Source organism: Coregonus clupeaformis, chromosome 15 (genome assembly GCF_020615455.1).
Source record: "Coregonus clupeaformis isolate EN_2021a chromosome 15, ASM2061545v1, whole genome shotgun sequence".
Taxonomy (NCBI): domain Eukaryota; kingdom Metazoa; phylum Chordata; class Actinopteri; order Salmoniformes; family Salmonidae; genus Coregonus; species Coregonus clupeaformis.
Window position 1 is genome coordinate 23,193,662 of NC_059206.1, and position 20,000 is coordinate 23,213,661.

Genomic DNA, 20,000 nt, shown 5'->3' on the forward strand with positions numbered 1-20,000 from the left:
TTTGCCCTCACTGTATCTCACTAGATCAGGATATTTAAGCCTCCATATACAGTGGGGGGGAAAGTATTTAGTCAGCCACCAATTGTGCAGGTTCTCCCACTTAAAAAGATGAGAGAGGACTGTAATTTTCATCATAGGTACACATCAACTATGACAGACAAAATGAGGGAAAAAAATCCAGAAAATCACATTGTAGGATTTTTAATGAATTTATTTGCAAATTATGATGGAAAATAAGTATAATAATAGAGTCTTGAATTGCTTGCAAGGGCGATAATTTATTATATATATTTTCAAAGAAGTGTGGATCATCATTATTTGGTCCGTAAAGGTTAATGAGCCATATTTGTTTATGATCCAATAACATATTTAAAATAATCCATCTACCTCACAATGTTACTTGGTCAGGCCTACCGCTGTTTAGAAAGGTTCTTAAAGGTCCTAGTCCCCACCCACAGATAAACATACACACACACACACACACTGCTAAAACCATCATTGTGTATCGGTTGTGTGTATCCAGTGTCTACGTCTGCTTCTGAACTAAGTGCTATTTATTCCATATGACACAAATCATAGTTTGAATGACTGGGCTGCCCAGAGACTACTTAGTCAAAGCAGGCCACCACCATAAGGTTTAAGAAGGTTGACACTGGGCCATTCCCATTAGTCTAGCATGTTATCTGAACCCTGACACAATGGGCCTCGGGTTCCCTTCAAATGCACCGTGTCCTTCAGCACAAACAAACAGGAGATTTAACCTAACAGGATGGATTAAAGCCCAAAGCAAGGAATGAAACACATTGAAAGCTGTTGTTGTACCTATAGCTAGCATTGGGTTTAAAATGCTAATGGGTGTTAGCCACAAAGTGAGGGATTTGCTTCATTCATATTCACAACTTGTGTGAACTGCAGATATGACAGACATTTGGAGTATAATGTTTATTTTTATATTTTGGGTGGGCATCCCACAGATCTGTAGCATAGTGTATGGATCATTGTGGGTGAATGATAATAATTACATTATGCTAATAGTTTGTAAACCTCTCTTTCCAGCACATCTTCATGATCTTCATATATCTTTATATCTTATCCTCTATCTCTGTGGTGAATGGGAGAATGCCCCTCTATCTCTGTGGTGAATGGGGGATGCCCCTCTCTCTCTGTGGTGAATGGGGGCATGCTCCTCTCTCTCTGTGGTGAATGGGAGAATGCCCTTCTATCTCTGTGGTGAATGGGAGAATGCCCCTCTATCTCTGCGGTGAATGGGAGAATGCCCCTCTATCTCTGTGGTGAATGGGAGAATGCCCTTCTATCTCTGTGGTGAATGGGAGAATGCCCCTCTATCTCTGTGGTGAATGGGATAATGCCCCTCTATCTCTGTGGTGAATGGGGGCATGCCCCTCATCTCTGTGGTGAATGGGAGAATGCCCCCTATCTCTGTGGTGAATGGGGGCATGCCCTCTATCTCTGTGGTGAATGGGAGAATGCCCCTCTATCTCTGAGGTGAATGGGAGAATGCCCCTCTATCTCTGTGGTGAATGGGAGAATCCCCCTCTTTCTCTGTGGTGAATGGGAGAATGTTCCTCTATCTATGTGGTGAATGGGAGAATGCCCCTCTATCTCTGTGGTGAATGGGGGCATAACCCTCTATCTCTGTGGTGAATGGGGGCATGCCCCTCTATCTCTGTGGTGAATGGGAGAATGCCCTTCTATCTCTGTGGTGAATGGGAGAATGCCCCTCTATCTCTGTGGTGAATGGGAGAATGCCCCTCTATCTCTGTGGTGAATGGGGGATGTTCTCTATCTCTGTGGTGAATAGGGGATGTCCTCTATCTCTGTGGTGAATTGGGGATGCCCTCTATCTTTGTGGTGAATGGGGGATGCCCCTCTATCTCTGTGGTGAATGGGGGATGTCCTCTATCTCTGTGGTGAATGGGGGATGCCCCTCTATCTTTGTGGTGAATGGGGGCATGCCCCTCTATCTCTGTGGTGAATGGGAGAATGCCCCTCTATCTCTGCGGTGAATGGGAGAATGCCCCTCTATCTCTGTGGTGAATGGGAGAATGCCCCTCTATCTCTGTGGTGAATGGGAGAATGTCCCTCTATCTCTGTGGTGAATGGGAGAATGCCCCTCTATCTCTGTGGTGAATGGGGGCATAACCCTCTATCTCTGTGGTGAATGGGGGCATGCCCTCTATCTCTGTGGTGAATGGGAGAATGCCCTTCTATCTCTGTGGTGAATGGGAGAATGCCCCTCTATCTCTGTGGTGAATGGGAGAATGCCCCTCTATCTCTGTGGTGAATGGGAGAATGCCCCTCTATCTCTGTGGTGAATGGGATAATGCCCCTCTATCTCTGTGGTGAATGGGAGAATGCCCCTCTATCTCTGTGGTGAATGGGAGAATGCCCCTCTATCTCTGTGGTGAATGGGAGAATGACCCTCTATCTCTGTGGTAATGGGGGATGTTCTCTATCTCTGTGGTGAATAGGGGATGTCCTCTATCTCTGTGGTGAATTGGGGATGTCCTCTATCTCTGTGGTGAATTGGGGATGCCCTCTATCTTTGTGGTGAATGGGGGATGCCCCTCTATCTCTGTGGTGAATGGGGGATGTCCTCTATCTCTGTGGTGAATGGGGATGCCCCTCTATCTTTGTGGTGAATGGGGGATGCCTCTATCTCTGTGGTGAATGGGGGGGTACCAGATAAGGCAGAAGTCTATTTTTGTCACATCTAATTGAGAAAACAATTCACCAATGGTGGCGTTCACAGAGGGGCAGCCTTCTACAAGATCTCTCAGGTGAGCTTGGTTTTTCATTGCACTAATTGCAGATTCCATGATGTCACAATATTGATAGTGTTTGGTGACTACATTTACATGCATGAGTTACCTTGCCTGAGTCCTGAATATGTGTGTTAGCTCCCTTATGCTAATGCCTAGGCTTTAGCTCAACAGGCTAACACAGGCTTGCGGCGCACAGGAGACCTGGTCTGTCACACACATTTTGTAAGGGTCAGCCTCTTTCTACTGGTTTGAACTGCATGGTGCAGAGGGCTCTGCATGTGTGAGTTTATTACTGTGAGTTCAGCGTCCATGTTCTGTCCGCTTACAACCCGTCAGCCAGTCATCCAGTCAGCCAGCTAGAAAGACAGTCAGCTAGTCAGTCAGCCAGCCAGCCAGCTAGTCAGCCAGCTAGAAAGACGGTCAGCCAGTCAGCCAGCTAGAAAGACGGTCAGCCAGTCAGCCAGCTAGAAAGACAGTCAGCTAGTCAGTCAGCCAGCCAGTCAGCCAGCTAGAAAGCCAGTCAGCTAGTCAGCCAGCTAGAAAGACAGTCAGCTAGTCAGTCAGCCAGCCAGTCAGCCAGCTAGAAAGCCAGCCAGCTAGTCAGCCAGCTAGAAAGACGGTCAGCTAGTCAGTCAGCCAGCCAGCTAGTCAGCCAGCTAGAAAGATGGTCAGCTAGTCAGTCAGCCAGCCAGCTAGTCAGCCAGCTAGAAAGACGGTCAGCTAGTCAGTCAGCCAGCTAGTCAGCCAGCTAGAAAGACGGTCAGCTAGTCAGTCAGCCAGCCAGCTAGTCAGCCAGCTAGAAAGACGGTCAGCTAGTCAGTCAGCCAGCCAGCTAGTCAGCCAGCTAGAAAGACGGTCAGCTAGTCAGTCAGCCAGCCAGTCAGCCAGTTAGTCCGTCAGCCAGTCAGCCAGTTAGTCCGTCAGCCAGTCAGCCAGCTAGTCAGTCAGCCAGCCAGTCAGCCAGCTAGAAAGACGGTCAGCTAGTCAGTCAGCCAGCCAGTCAGCCAGTTAGTCCGTCAGCCAGTCAGCCAGCTAGTCAGTCAGCCAGCCAGTCAGCCAGTTAGTCCATCAGTCAGCCAGTTAGTCCGTCAGCCAGTCAGCTAGTCAGCCAGCTAGAAAGACGGTCAGCTCGTCAGTCAGCCAGCCAGTCAGCCAGTTAGTCCGTCAGTCAGTCAGTCAACCAGCTAGTCAGTAAGTCAAACCGCTAGTTAGTCAGTCAGCCAGCCAGCTGCCTAGTCAGTCAGTCAGTCAGTTAGGGTAAACACACTGATAAACACACTGATTGAGAGTGTCCATTTGGTCGTTGCCCAGTTTTTGGAGAACATGCTGATAAAAGTCGCAGACTCGGCTGATCTGATACATGGTCCGTAATCTGACGTTGGCACATGGGAGTAGGAGGAGGAGGGAGAGGTGGGGAGATTAGGGGCAGGTCGCCAAGCCTGATGGTCTGCTGGTTGGATACATGGTCCGTAATCTGACGTTGGCACATGGGAGTAGGAGGAGGAGGGAGAGGTGGGGGAGATTAGGGGCAGGTCGCCAAGCCTGATGGTCTGCTGGTTGGATACATGGTCCGTAATCTGACGTTGGCACATGGGAGTAGGAGGAGGAGGGAGAGGTGGGGAGATTAGGGGGCAGGTCGCCAAGCCTGATGGTCTGCTGGTTGACATTTAAGAGGGGATTGGTGGAGGAGATTATCTTATTCAGGAGCAGGGGGCTTGGTTTGGCAGTAACCAGTGGTGGAAAACGTACCCATATGTCATACTTGAGTAAAAGTAAAGATACCTTAATAGAAAATGACTCAAGTAAAAGTGAAAGTCACCCAGTAATATTCTACTTGAGTAAAAGTCTAAAAGCATCAAAAGTAAATGTAATTGCTCAAATGTACTTAAGTATCAAAAGTAAAAGTAAAAGTAAGAATAATAAAAAAATCCTTATATTAGGCAAAACAGATGGCACAATGTTCTTGTTTTTTAAATTTGTGGATAGCCAGGGGCACACTCCAACACTCAGACATCATTTACAAACAAAGTATTTGTGTTTAGTGAGTCCGCATGATCAGAGGCAGTAGGGAAGACCAGGGATGTTCTCTTGACAAGTGTGTGAATTGAAGCATTTTCTGTCCTGCTAAGCATTCAAAATGTAAAGAGTACTTTTGGGTGTCAGGGAAAATGTATGGAGTAAAAAGTACATTATTTTCTTTAGGAATGTGGTGAAGTAAAAGTAAAAGTTGTCAAAAATATCAATGGTAAAGTAAAGTAAAGATACCCCAAAAAAACTACTTAAGTAGTACTTTAAAGTATTTTTACTTAAGTACTTTACACCACTGGCTATAACCCTGCTGGATGGTTGAGAGAGGCGGGATAGCGAGAAAGGGAAAGGAACTGCCTTGTCATGTGATGGGGACTATGGAGGGGGGGACTGCCTTGTCATGTGATGGGGACTATGGAGGGAGGGGACTTCCTTGTCATGTGATGGGGACTATGGAGGGAGGGGACTGCCTTGTCATGTGATGGGGACTATGGAGGGAGGGGACTGCCTTGTCATGTGATGGGGACTATGGAGGGGGGGACTGCCTTGTCATGTGATGGGGACTATGAAGGGAGGGGACTGCCTTGTCATGTGATGGGGACTATGGAACGAGGGGGACTGCCTTGTCATGTGATGGGAACTACGGAGGGGGGGACTGCCTTGTCATGTGATGGGGACTATGGAGGGAGGGAACATCCTTGTCATGTGATGGGGACTATGGAGGGAGGGGACTGCCTTGTCATGTGATGGGGACTATGGAGGGAGGGTACTGCCTTGTCATGTGATGGGGACTATGGAGGGAGGGGACTGCCTTGTCATGTGATGGGGACTATGGAGGGAGGGGACTGCCTTGTCATGTGATGGGGAATATGGAAGGAGGGGACTGCCTTGTCATGTGATGGGGACTATGGAAGGAGGGGACTGCCTTGTCATGTGATGGAGACTATGGAGGGGGGACTGCCTTGTCATGTGATGGGGACTATGGAAGGAGGGGACTGCCTTGTCATGTGATGGGGACTATGGAGGGAGGGGACTGCCTTGTCATGTGATGGAGACTATGGGGGGGGACTGCCTTGTCATGTGATGAGGACTATGGAAGGAGGGGACTGCCTTGTCATGTGATGGGGACTATGGAGGGAGGGGACTGCCTTATCATGTGATGGGGACTATGGAGGGAGGGGACTGCCTTGTCATGTGATGGGGACTATGGAAGGAGGGGACTGCCTTGTCATGTGATGGGGACTATGGAGGGAGGGGACTGCCTTGTCATGTGATGGGCACTATGGACTGAGGGGACTGCCTTGTCATGTGATGTGGACTATGGAGGGAGGGGACTGCCTTGTCATGTGATGGGGACTATGGAGGGAGGGGACTGCCTTGTCATGTGATGGGGAATACAGAGGGAGGGGACAGCCTTGTCATGTGATGGGGAATATAGAGGGATGGGACTGCCTTGTCATGTGATGGGGACTATGGAGGGAGGGGACTGCCTTGTCATGTGATGGGGAATATGGAAGGAGGGGACTGCCTTGTCATGTGATGGGGACTATGGAAGGAGGGGACTGCCTTGTCATGTGATGGGGACTATGGAGGGAGGGGACTGCCTTGTCATGTGATGGAGACTATGGAGAGAGGGGACTGCCTTGTCATGTGATGGGGGCTATGGAGGGAGGGGACTGCCTTGTCATGTGATGGAGACTATGGAGGGGGACTGCCTTGTCATGTGATGAGGACTATGGAAGGAGGGGACTGCCTTGTCATGTGATGGGGACTATGGAGGGAGGGGACTTCCTTGTCATGTGATGGGGACTATGGAGGGAGGGGACTGCCTTGTCATGTGATGGGGACTATGGAGGGAGGGGACTGCCTTGTCATGTGATGGGGACTATGGAGGGAGGGGACTGCCTTGTCATGTGATGGAGACTATGGAGGGAGGGGACTTCCTTGTCATGTGATGGGGACTATGGAGGGAGGGGACTGCCTTGTCATGTGATGGGGACTATGGAGGGAGGGGACTGCCTTGTCATGTGATGGGGACTATGGAGGGAGGGGACTGCCTTGTCATGTGATGGAGACTATGGAGGGAGGGGACTTCCTTGTCATGTGATGGGGACTATGGAGGGAGGGGACTTTCCTTGTCATGTGATGGGGACTATGGAGGGAGGGGACTTCCCTGTCATGTGATGGGGACTATGGAGGGAGGGGACTGCCTTGTCATGTGATGGGGACTATGGAGGGAGGGGACTGCCTTGTCATGTGATGGAGACTATGGAGGGAGGGGACTTCCTTGTCATGTGATGGGGACTATGGAGGGAGATGACTTTCCTTGTCATGTGATGGGGACTATGGAGGGAGGGGACTTCCCTGTCATGTGATGAGAACTATGATCCTTCACAGGAGGCGAGGACCTGTCAAATCTGTGAGCATACGAACAGTGTTCTCAGGTCTGATGATGAAAAGCTAGAGAGGGATGCATTCGTGAGTTCACTCTGACACTCTACTCTGAAAGCCGGGGGAACTCTTGTCGGAGTGTTACAGAGCACTTTGTTGTCATCATGTAATTGAAGAAAGATGGGATCTTGTTGAGTGAGGCAGATGGACAGGAATAAATGTTGATTGAATGATAGATGGATATTTGCCATGTACACACATGACTGTCCTGGTAATGAACCAGCAAACTGAACTAGGGTCAGTGAATGATCAAATGAAGATGTGCTCTCATCTGGATGGACAACACTCTTCCCATTATGATGGTTGGGCGGTTGGTCAGCAAGAGTGCTTTAGGACAGCCCAAAGTATCAGAGTGAATATAAAATGATAGTTCACTGCGAAATCAAAGTTTGTCAGACCTTTTCAGATTTCGAAAGTGGTCTGATGAGTTGAGATCAAATCCCACCCCATCTGTTAAGTAGATCCAGCTATATATTATTTTAAGCACAACTCATTTGTATCATTTTAGATGCCTATCCTTCAGATGTATATGATCGAATTGGGATTAGGGCATACAGTAGCCAGGTCAACAACTAAATCGTGTAATTAATCATGTGGAAATTGAGCAAGTTGAGGTGACTAAACTTTTTGGAGTAACCCTGGATTGTAAACTGTCATGGTCAAAACATATTGATACAACAGCAGCTAAGATGGGGAGAAGTCTGTCCTACAGGCCCTAGTTTTGTCGCACCTGGACTCCTGTTCAATAATGTGGTCAGGTGCCACAAAGAGGGACTTAGAAAAATTGCAATTGGCTCAGAACAGGGCAGCACGGCTGGCACTTAGATGTATACAGAGAGCTAACATTGATAATATGCATGTCAATCTCTCCTGGCTCAAAGTGGAGGAGAGATTGACTTCATCACTACTTGTATTCGTGAGAGGTTTTGACATGTTAAACGCACCGAGCTGTCTTTTTGAACTACTGGCACACAGACTATGGGAGGCGCACAGTATTACATGGAGCCAAGACTACATGGAACTCTATTCCACATCAAGTAACTGATGCAAGCTGTAAAATTAGATTTAAAAACAGATAAAAATACACATTATGGAAAAGCAGGGACTGTGAAGCAACACAAACACAGGCACAGACACATGCATACAAACACACGATAACATACGCACTATACACACACGTACACATGGATTTGTGTTGTAGATATGTGGTAGTAGAGTAGTGGCCTGAGGACACACACTTAATGTGTTCTGAAATCTGTTGTTATTGTATTGTCATATTTCTTAAATTGTATAACTGCCTTAATTTGGCTGGACCCCAGGAAGAGAAGATGCTGCCTTGGCAGAAACAAATTGGTATCCATAATAAACCCCAGGAAGAGTAGCTGCTGCCTTTAGCAGGAACTAATGTGGATCCATAATAAACCCCAGGAAGAGTAGCTGCTGCCTTGGCAGGAACTAATTGGGATCCATAATAAACCCCAGGAAGAGTAGCTGCTGCCTTGGCAGGAACTAATGGGGATCCATCATAAATACAAATACAAATACAAACAGATGGTGTAGTAAGACATAGACTCATCTTGACATTAGATTACTTTCAACGTCGGAAAGAAAGTTTGTCCATTGATTAAGTTAAATCAGGGGAAGAGGCCTCTTTACCAGGCCATCACACGTCCACTTTGTATTGAGTCAGTTGTGTGGCGCCGGACTGCTGGTAATGGAGTGTTGAAGTGATATAGAGATAGTGACTGCTGGTAATGGAGTGGTGAAGTGATATAGAGATAGTGACTGCTGGTAATGGAGTGCAGAAGTGATATAGAGATAGTGACTGCTGGTAATGGAGTGGTGAAGTGATGTAGAGATAGTGACTGCTGGTAATGAAGTGGTGAAGTGATGTAGAGATAGTGACTGCTGGTAATGGAGTGGTGAAGTGATGTAGAGATAGTGACTGCTGGTAATGGAGTGGTGAAGTGATGTAGAGATAGTGACTGCTGGTAATGGAGTGTTGAAGTGATGTAGAGATTGTGACTGCTGGTAATGGAGTGGTGAAGTGATATAGAGATAGTGACTGCTGGTAATGGAGTGGTGAAGTGATATAGAGATAGTGACTGCTGGTAATGGAGTGGTGAAGTGATATAGAGATAGTGACTGCTGGTAATGAAGTGGTGAAGTGATGTAGAGATAGTGACTGCTGGTAATGGAGTGTTGAAGTGATGTAGAGATTGTGACTGCTGGTAATGGAGTGGTGAAGTGATATAGAGATAGTGACTGCTGGTAATGGAGTGGTGAAGTGATGTAGAGATAGTGACTGCTGGTAATGGAGTGCTGAAGTGATATAGAGATAGTGACTGCTGGTAATGGAGTGGTGAAGTGATGTAGAGATAGTGACTGCTGGTAATGAAGTGGTGAAGTGATGTAGAGATAGTGACTGCTGGTAATGAAGTGGTGAAGTGATGTAGAGATAGTGACTGCTGGTAATGAAGTGGTGAAGTGATGTAGAGATAGTGACTGCTGGTAATGGAGTGTTGAAGTGATGTAGAGATTGTGACTGCTGGTAATGGAGTGGTGAAGTGATATAGAGATAGTGACTGCTGGTAATGGAGTGGTGAAGTGATATAGAGATAGTGACTGCTGGTAATGGAGTGGTGAAGTGATATAGAGATAGTGACTGCTGGTAATGGAGTGGTGAAGTGATGTAGAGATAGTGACTGCTGGTAATGGAGTGTTGAAATGATATAGAGATCGTGACTGCTGGTAATGGATTGCTGAAGTGATATAGAGATAGTGACTGCTGGTAATGGAGTGGTGAAGTGATATAGAGATAGTGACTGCTGGTAATGAAGTGGTGAAGTGATATAGAGATAGTGACTGCTGGTAATGGAGTGTTGAAATGATATAGAGATCGTGACTGCTGGTAATGGATTGCTGAAGTGATATAGAGATAGTGACTGCTGGTAATGGAGTGGTGAAGTGATGTAGAGATAGTGACTGCTGGTAATGAAGTGGTGAAGTTATATGAGATAGTGACGCTTGTAAAGGAGTGCTGAAGTGCTATAAAGATAGTGTCTGCTGGTAATGGAGTGGTGAAGTGATGTAGAGATAGAGACTGCTGGTAATGAAGTGGTGAAGTTATATGAGATAGTGACTGCTGGTAATGGAGTGGTAAAGTGATGTAGAGATAGTGGCTGTTGGTAATGGAGTGCTAATGTTATATAGTGATAGTGAACTAAACAAAAACATAAGAAGAAGAAGAAGAAGAAGAAGAAGAAGAAGAAGAAGAAGAAGAAGAAGAAGAAGAAGAAGAAGAAGAAGAAGAAGAAGAAGAAGAAGAAGAAGAAGAAGAAGAAGAAGAAGAAGAAGAAGAAGAAGAAGAAGAAGAAGAAGAAGAAGAAGAAGAAGAGGAAGCAGAGGAAGAAGCGCCCCAGTGTTTGGCTGTGGCAATGTCACAAGAGCTTAGCATCAGGCTAAAGTTAAGGGCTAGCGATAGGCTCCTCTCGGCTCTGACTAATGCCCTGTGACTGTTGCTTGGCGCTAGCCTGTCCTCCGCTAGGCTATCAGATGACCACCTCCGGAGCAGACAGAGAAGGACTGAGGACTAGTATCTTGAAAAGCGACTAACACAGAAAAACATTGGAGTTCTTCACCCAATAGTGACCTCTGTTACTACAGATTATGTCAGGGTGGCTTCTTTGCCAAAAACTGAACCCGTCGCTAGCACTTGCTGAGCTGCATGATACAACATAAGAGACACTAGCTAGTATAAGCTAGTTATGATACAGAGAAAAGGCCTTTATCAATGTAGACCAGGTTGAGGTTGAACATTCATTATTGCTCCGCAAGTAGGTAGGCAATCATGGATTCAATCAAACAATAATTACATAGTGAAACGAAAAGAAACCAAAGAGCATATTCATTGAAATGTACGCTACATATTCAAAGCATGGGAAGAAGGTTGTCTTGTTTTAGCTTGACCTTGCCTTAACCTTAACACTTAAAAAGCTATTAGAGTCCTTATCAATGATGCAGTCCAGTGGTATATGGGTTGTCTATTCACCATGGTCTGGCTCCATTGAACAGAAAGGTTTCAACCCCCAACCAATATCCCTCTGTCACCTGACAAGAGCCACCCACCTCTTCCTGTATCGACCTGGATAGTTTCACCTTGTCAATGCCTTCTGCCTCACAATGGCGCTCACCTGTACTCGAGTGGAAATTACAGGACAACAAAAGCAGGAATCCAATATTTCTCTTAATGTAGCCAAGACATGTTCCTACCAGCGATAGCATTCATCAGTAGCATTTGTAGTGGTTCAGAGCAAACAGGCTCACACACACACACACACACACACACACATGCACGCACGCACGCACACACATGCACGCACGCACGCACGCACACACACACACACACACACACACACAATTGGATGGGAGTGGAGTCCCATATTGTTATTTTTTGTCAAGACTACAAAGTCGTTCATCAAGTCACAGAATCCAACCCAGTCATACGCATGTGTAGAGGAGGATATGCAGTGTTTTTGATTTGAGAGACCTTTGACAGTGACGACTGTGCAGCAGGGTGACAGGCAAAGCTTTGTGGGTTTAGTGTACGAAGAAAATCCCAAGGGCAAAGGCCTAGTTGGAATTTCAAGCAGTCTAAGGGGCTTACAGTATTACTGGTAGAAGCCTGTCAGTGTGTGGCTATGAGAGATGTTCCAGGTCACGTACATATTCAGCATAGAGGATGCAGAGACTGAAGGAACTGCGGCTGCCCAAGGTGCATACCAAACATTGTTGTTCACAGACATGAGCCAATCCCTGTTCAGTATATGATATTTTGTTCATGGTTCAAAGTATATCTTAAAATCCCTCATTAACCATTGATAAGGCATATATAGATGCTTCACAAACTATGTACACTACCATTCAAAAGTTAGGACACGCCTACTCATTCAAAGGTTTTTCTTTATTTTTACAATTTTTTACATTGCAGAATAATAATGAAGACATCAAAACTATTAAATAATACATATGGAATCATGTAGTAACCAAAAAAGTGTTAAACAAATCAAAATATATTTTATATTTGAGATTCTTCAAATAACCACCCTTTTCCTTGATGACAGCTTTGCACACTCTTGGCATTCTCTCAACCAGCTTCATGTGGTAGTCACCTGGAATGCATTTAAATTAACAGGTTTGCCTTCTTAATTTGTGGAATTTCTTTCCTTCTTAATGCGTTTGAGCCAATCAGTTGTGTTGTAACAAGGTAGGGGGGTTTACCGAAGATAGCCCTATTTGGTAAAAGACCAAGTCCATATTATGGCAAGAACAGCTCAAATAAGCAAAGAGAAATGACAGTCCATCATTACTTTAAGACATGAAGGTCAGTCAATACAGAACATTTCAAGAACTTTGAAAGTTTCTTAATGTGCAGTTGCAAAAACCATCAAGCGCTGTGATGAAACTGGCTCTCATGAGGACCACAGGAATGGAAGACCCAGAGTTACCTCTGCTGCAGAGGGCAAGTCAGTTACCAGCCTCAGAAATTGCAGCTCAAATAAATGCTTCACAGAGTTCAAGTCACAGACACATCTCAACATCGACTGTTCAGAGGGGACTATGTGAATCGGGCCTTCATGGTCGAATTGCTGCAAAGAAACCACTACTAAAGGACACCAATAAGAAGAAGAGACCTGCTTGGGCCAAGAAACACAAGCAATGGACATCAGATATTCGTACAGTTTTGTTGAATAGGAAATACGTCATATAAAATATTTCATATTTTCATATTTGTATCATATTTGTACTGTGTACTTGAGCTTGTGTCCTCAAAAGTGACTACACCTCAGCAATTTATGCAAAGAAATACCAGAAAGGTGAGATTTTAACCTTTCTTTGAGTATGCAGCATTAATACTTATTGTTTATGGCCCTCTCATGATAAATAATTACTTCAGGGATTACGTAGATTACATTTTAGATTACATGTAGTTACATTTAAGAGGTTTATAAAGTGTAACAGATATTTCTAATGATACTTTCCTGAACTAAGGATGTAAAATGGATGACTTAATTTCTGTAAGTGTGAAACAGCTGCAGTTTGTTTAAATTGACCCATTAGTCTTGCGCTGGGGTAACATTTTATTAAATACTGTATTTCATCTGTATTTCATCACACAGGTTTCAGGTGATCCTCCTCTCCTCGCTCTCTGTTTTCCCCTCACACAGTTTTCAGGTGATCCTTCTCTACTTGGTCTCTGTTTTCCCCTCACACAGGTTTTAGGTGATCCTTCTCTACTTGGTCTCTGTTTTCCCCTCACACAGGTTTCAGGTGATCCTTCTCTACTTGGTCTCTGTTTTCCCCTCACACAGGTTTCAGGTGATCCTTCTCTACTTGGTCTCTGTTTTCCCCTCACACAGGTTTCAGGTGATCCTTCTCTCCCTTCCTTGGTCTCTGTTTTCCCCTCATACCGGTTTTAGGTGATCCTTCTCTCCCTTGGTCTCTGTTTTCCCGTTCCTTTCACAAACAAGACTAAAGCAAATCCCTCCAAATCCTTGTGTGCCATGTTCAAGCAGTGAATGAAACGCCCAGACGTAAAACGACTCGCTAAACTGTCGCCAAGTGCTTACAACATCATGGGGGAACGAGGAGAAGAAGGGAAAAACCAACAACAATCAGTTAGCGTGTCGTTTCATGCTGCGGCGCCCAATCCTTTTAAAGCATGTTCAAGCAGAATAGCGTTAGCCGATAACGAGGCTATCGCGCCGCAGCAGATGCTAGCCTTCCAATAAGGGGATGTCTCCCCTGACATGGCTTCACAAGCTGGGTTTATTGACATGGGGCTCTGGAGACGGGCTAGAGAATCAGGACTGGCTGTCCACAACAGCAATGGCCTCCCAAAGGCCCCACAGTAAACACATCCAAAAGCCTTTCATCTCCAAGGTTACAACAATACCCCATCTACCACAGGGAGCATCAACCAAAGTACATCCACACAACACTGTGAACATAGACATGGAGAGAAATGCCATGAAGCCTATAGGGTTTAATGGGGGGATTGATTTGTTGATAGCCCAGGCGGTGATCATGGCCAACAGGTTGTACAGTTTATGCAAAGGTCATTACTACAACAGTGAACGTAGTGATATGTAACCTTGTCTGGTAATGTTGAGGAGTTGAAGCCACCCAATGGGTTAGTGTGCAGTTGATTGCCATTTGTAAAAGTTTTGTTGTGAATAGAGCTCCAAGGTAAAAAGAGTATAGTAGTACTAGTGATTTAAAAACATTCAAGACAATATTCAATACTGAAGAGAAAAGATCTATCATCATACAGATACCGCTAAACATAGTATAGTGATTTGTTCGTCTTTTTTTCAACAAATGCATTCCAAACAGTAATTGACTAATAATACCTAAAATTCAATAAAAGGGAGGACATCTTCTCTACATGTTATACAATAAAAAGGAGGATATATTCTCTGTATACTCCCCCACGCTTTTCACATTCTCAGTTTCATAAAGGAGGATATATTCTCTGTATACTCCCCCACGCTTTTCACATTCTCAGTTTCATAAAGGAGGATATATTCTCTGTATACTCCCCCACGCTTTTCACATTCTCAGTTTCATAAAGGAGGATATACAGTTGAAGTCGGAAGTTTACGTACATACACCTTAGCCAAATACATTTAAACTCAGTTTTTCACAACTCCTGACATTTAATCCTGGTAGAAATTCCCTGTTTTAGGTCAGTTAGGATCACCACTTTATTTGAAGAATGTGAAATGTCAGAAGAATTGCGATACAGTGAATTATAAGTGAAATAATCTGTCTGTAAACAATTGTTGGAAAAATTACTTGTGTCATGCACAAAGTAGATGTCCTAACCTAACCGACTTGCCAAAACTATAGTTTGTTAACAAGAAATTTGTGGAGTGGTTGAAAAACGAGTTTTAATGACTCCAACCTAAGTGTATGTAAACTTCCGACTTCAACTGTATTCTCCGTATACTCCCCCACGCTTTTCACATTCTCAGTTTCATTTCATAGTAAAACTCTCCAGCCTTTGATGTGTTTATCGCCAGAAAAAAATACAGCTGACAAGATACCTCTCAAAAACATTTTCAGGGTTTCCAAGCCGTCATTCTCTCTCTCTTCTGGCATGTGAAGTATCACATTAGTTCAGCCAAGACGAACAGGGTTTCTTTGGTTTCGAAAATCAATTTTGCCTTCAATGACAAGCGGTTTTATTTGGCTAATCGTTTTTGTGAGAACATTTAAGAGGTGATGGCCTCATATGAGGACAATAAAGAAGATTTCTTTGGTATGCTTGCCCAGTCAAAAAACAGCTAGATGGACGGACAGACAGACAGACAGAGAGACAGTGATGGATGGACAGACAGCGAAGGCCTTGACAAACAATTTTGAATAGACTGTCAGGAATGTCACCATGAGGGCAGAGTTGAAGATTCCAGTGTTTGACAAGAGTGCGATTGTTCCTTTTCACTGGCAGGTCTTCCATAAAACATTGGATAGGCAACACTGACCAAAACCCAACATGAGACAAGTAGGAAGCTCAACTCAAGATAATAGGCAAAAAAAAACGGCATAAATCACCATTTACCGTCTTGGTATAACGCTGCTCCCAAGGTTTATAATGAGTGTCAATAGGCTATCAACACTGCCTGGGATATTAACCCTCCGCGCATAGCCACCACAAATATTACAAAACATACAGTGCCTTCAGAAAGTATTCACACTCCTTCTTTTTCCACATTTTGTTGTGTTTGCCTGTGTGCATGCACATGTGTGTGTGTGTGTGTGTATTTTATATGCAGTGTGGGTGGGTGTGACTGTTAGCCATACGATATTTAACATCCCGTCCTGTGTATCCTGAACTGATCTCAGAGGTAACACTGGCTCGTTTCCTGTTTATTATCAGCCCACCCACTCTCCTATCAATATCTGGGTTGTTAATCCCCTAGATAGTCTCCCTCTCGGAGATGCTGAGCTCTAGGCTGCATAGTGCTGACGCCGGCCCGGTTAGAGGAGAAACGTTGACACTTCTGCTACAGCTCCATATTCAAAACCATATCCCACAATGTGAATAGCTTTAGGCCTACTTATTTTTCTGTGACTTGGATTTAAAGTACATCTCAAAGGTAAGATTCTGGTCCTGAAATGACCTGCTACCATCTGGCTTCGCAGCAGTAGCCTGGACACAGATCTGTTTGTGCGTTTGCCTGTTTGGCGTGACAATTCCACGGAGTTGACAAGAGAGCAGAAACAAATTTACACCCAGGATATTGGGGCAGATGTAACCTATCAAATAGTGCTTTTGAGCCCTCTGTAATGAGTGAGAGTTGCAGGGGTCATTGTGGGTGCAAGTCAACGATTCTACTACACCATTTGCCTCCATATTTATGAAGCAAATGTATGTAAATGAGTGCCAGTCACAAACAGAAACAGTCATGTTTTTACATTGCATAAACAAGATGGCACCCTAAAAAAAAATGCAAATATGGGAAGTCACTGTGGGAATCCATGGTTCAGAAGTACCATAGACAATTAAATACAAATTATTAAAATATGATATTAACATCTTAATATCTTATTTGAAAAGCAAATATCTACTCTAGTTTTCGACATAATCTCGTATCCTAATCCAAAGAAATAACAGGCCCAGTGGGGGCCAGTAACAGGGTCACTGTGGCGATTGCGTGTATGCTGACAAGTGTTCTTGATGGGTTAAAAACCTGACTGTGTCTGCGTTTGAATTTGAATTTGAGTGACTGTGTGTGTGTGTGTGTGTGTGTGTGTGCGCGCGCGCGCGTGTGTGTGTGTGTGTGTGTGTGTGAGAGAGAGAGAGAGAGAGAGAGAGAGAGAGAGAGAGAGAGAGAGAGTTTGGGGGTGGTCCAGACATTCAGTCCCTGTGTAGCGTACCTCACACACATACACGCACACTGCCTCCACGCATCAGTTCAGATAAACCAGAGTTCGCGACGGATGCAGTGCACGAAGCTTCCACTTCTTTCATTTGAATCACATATTTTTTCGGTGTAGGGTGTTTCCCGACACTATTCGGTTTTGTAAATGGTTTCTTAAGTGTGAATACTCATGGATCTATTGCGCACGGATCTATTCCACTTCTTTCTCCGCTATCCCAATGGCAGAAGCGGGGACAAAGCCGAGGAGCGTACGGTGGATACCGCTTTAGTAGAAACCAGACCGGTTGTCTGTGATTGGAAATATCGCACGGCTGCTGCTTTTCTTTGCGATTGAAGGCAGTCCTTAAACACAGCCGCCAATAAGGTAACTAGGCTATCCTGTGGAAACAGACGTGTTCGATGTGTTTCCCTTATATTATGCTATCTAATTGCAGCAGGGTGGGTTAATTTAAAACATGTCCCAATATATGGATAAAGTTATTGTTTTACAAATATTCAATCCATGCCTTCCATTATGTTTGGATAGTTGGTTGTGGTGCATGGGTTGTTTATATTTAGCATTTATGCATAAAAGAAGCCTACCCTGCGTCCCCCGCGCGCACAGACGGACACAAACCGTTAGATCGGTCGGTAGACATTACCTGCCAGTCGCATGCTGTTTAAAGCATCACTTTTCTACATGTGCCTCAATTATTCCAACCACATAGTGGCAAAGTGGCGTTTAATGCGTTGTTACAATTATAATAGGCTGTGCACACTTATCATGGTCTTATTTCTTATTAGATTGGGCTACTGCTCAATCGGCAATCCGATTGAGTCGGTCAGAGAAATAACCTGGGCTATAGGTATCACTATCTACAGAATAAATGAATTCATTTGACTTATTTAGCAAAAATGTTATGTCCTACATTTCTCAGTTCTGTAGTGATATGGGATAGAGGGAGCATTGTGATATTTTGACATTTCAAAGTTCATTTAGGCCTATAGTTTCGAATAAAGTCATTGGATATTAAAACTCTATATTTTTCAGCAAAGCATTTGGGTTTTAGTTCCCAATGTGGATGTCCAGGCAGCGATGTGATTTTCAAATTCGGTGAAATTCGGTTGAGGTGGAATCAGAGCAGAACTGAGCACTCTTTCAGAGTAGCCTGACTCAGCTAATGATGATTAATGTTGAATGTAGTGACTGACTACCATTCAGACAGACAACATTTTTGTACAGAAATACAAAGGCATTTATCCTACATAATATATCACTTCCACACAAAGCCTTTTGCATTGTCATGTTAATTCATTTTTAAACGAATTCCCCCTTTATATGACATTCATTAAAACTATCAAACGTTCTGCTACTGTGGATGGTTTATATGTCTTTGTTAATGATTTTCTGCACTCACATCTACACAGACACATTATTTCACTTACAAAAGCTAGCTGGTCAGAGAAACAATTAATTTGGATTTATATTTCTGGCTACTTGATATGACATCTCTCTCTCTCTCTCTCTCTCTCTCTCTCTCTCTCTCTCTCTCTCTCTCTCTCTCTCTCTCTCTCTCTCTCTCTCTCTCTCTCTCTCTCTCTCTCTCTCTCTCTCTCTCTCTCTCTCTCTCTCTCTCTCTCTCTCTCTCTCAACCCCTGCCTTTAAGGCAGAGAATAGTGGAGGGTAAACTAACGGTACATTAGTGATTGAACATTCAGTGGACATAAGATACTTTTGATATCAGCTTATTCAGTGGAAGCAACAAGCCACAACAGAGGGAAAGCCATCTGGCACATCACTGGAGGTCACATAGAAAGCAGAGGCACAGGATACACCGCACTGACACAGAATACACTGCACTGACACAGAATACACTGCACTGACACAGAATACACTGCACTGACACAGAATACACTGCACTGACACAGAATAAACTGCACTGACACAGAATACACTGCACTGACACAGAATACACTGCACTGACACAGAATACACTGCAATGACACAGAATACACTGCACTGACACAGAATACACTGCACTGACACAGAATACACTGCACTGACACAGAATGCACTGCACTGACACAGAATACACTGCAATGACACAGAATACACTGCACTGACACAGAATACACTGCACTGACATAGAATACACCGCACTGACACAGAATACACCGCACTGACACAGAATACACTGCACTGACACAGAATACACTGCACTGACACAGAATACACTGCACTAACACAGAATACACTGCACTGACACAGAATACACTGCGCTGACACAGAATACACTGCGCTGACACAGAATGCACTGCGCTGACACAGAATGCACTGCACTGACACAGAATACACTGCGCTGACACAGAATACACTGCGCTGACACAGAATACACTGCGCTGACACAGAATACACTGCGCTGACACAGAATGCACTGCACTGACACAGAATACACTGCGCTGACACAGAATACACTGCGCTGACACAGAATGCACTGCGCTGACACAGAATGCACTGCACTGACATAGAATACACTGCACTAACACAGAATGCACTGCACTGACACAGAATACACTGCAATGACACAGAATGCACTGCGCTGACACAGAATGCACTACACTGACATAGAATACACTGCACTGACACAGAATGCACTGCAATGACACAGAATACTGAGGCTCTAAATAAATCAGGCTGGTCTTCAAGTTCACACTTGATGCATGCATCATTACAACACTTCACAGCAACTGTTCCAAGTTCAGTTCTTTATTAGAGGCTACAGTACAATGATATGCACCAATAGCAGGA

At 44.5% G+C, this 20,000-nt stretch overlaps 1 protein-coding gene and 1 pseudogene across 1 annotated transcript in view; one reads left to right on the forward strand and one right to left on the reverse strand.

The window, feature by feature from the left end:
* The window catches only part of LOC123492629, a 69,607-nt pseudogene extending 65,229 nt beyond the window's left edge, over positions 1-4,378 (reverse strand).
* A 12,788-nt stretch (positions 4,379-17,166) lies between these two features.
* The window catches only part of LOC121582305 (carbohydrate sulfotransferase 1), a 4,689-nt gene continuing 1,855 nt past the window's right edge, over positions 17,167-20,000 (forward strand). Inside the window, exon 1 of the mRNA XM_041898020.2 lies at positions 17,167-17,576. The gene's annotated coding sequence lies outside the window, so the exon portion shown is untranslated. The remainder of the gene's footprint in view (positions 17,577-20,000) is intronic.